Consider the following 360-nt stretch of genomic DNA (forward strand, 5'->3'; position numbering starts at 1 on the left):
CACCTATCACCAATTCAAGCACCTACACACACTATACAGACCAAAAGAAATTAGATCAGAATCCATTATCAATAACTGCACACCCAATACACATACACAGATCACTAATTTGTATACACAGGTGAGTTCCTAACTTGGGTATTGTGATGCATATGTATGTATGTGCTTGGTGTACTTGGGATACCTGGGGAAAAGTTAAGGTAAGAAGTTGAAAGTGTAGAGAGTGAACGTTACAGGGACTGGGATTAGAATCAGTAGACTAGAGAAAGCTGGGCTGGAAAACTGAGGCTTAGGGGTTACTTTAGGTTAACTGACCTTAACTGATTAAAGGACAATGCCCAAAGCCTGCAGAACAGGGGA

Source organism: Gavialis gangeticus, unplaced genomic scaffold (assembly GCF_001723915.1).
Source record: "Gavialis gangeticus isolate Ggan-Ray unplaced genomic scaffold, GavGan_comp1, whole genome shotgun sequence".
NCBI lineage: Eukaryota > Metazoa > Chordata > Crocodylia > Gavialidae > Gavialis > Gavialis gangeticus.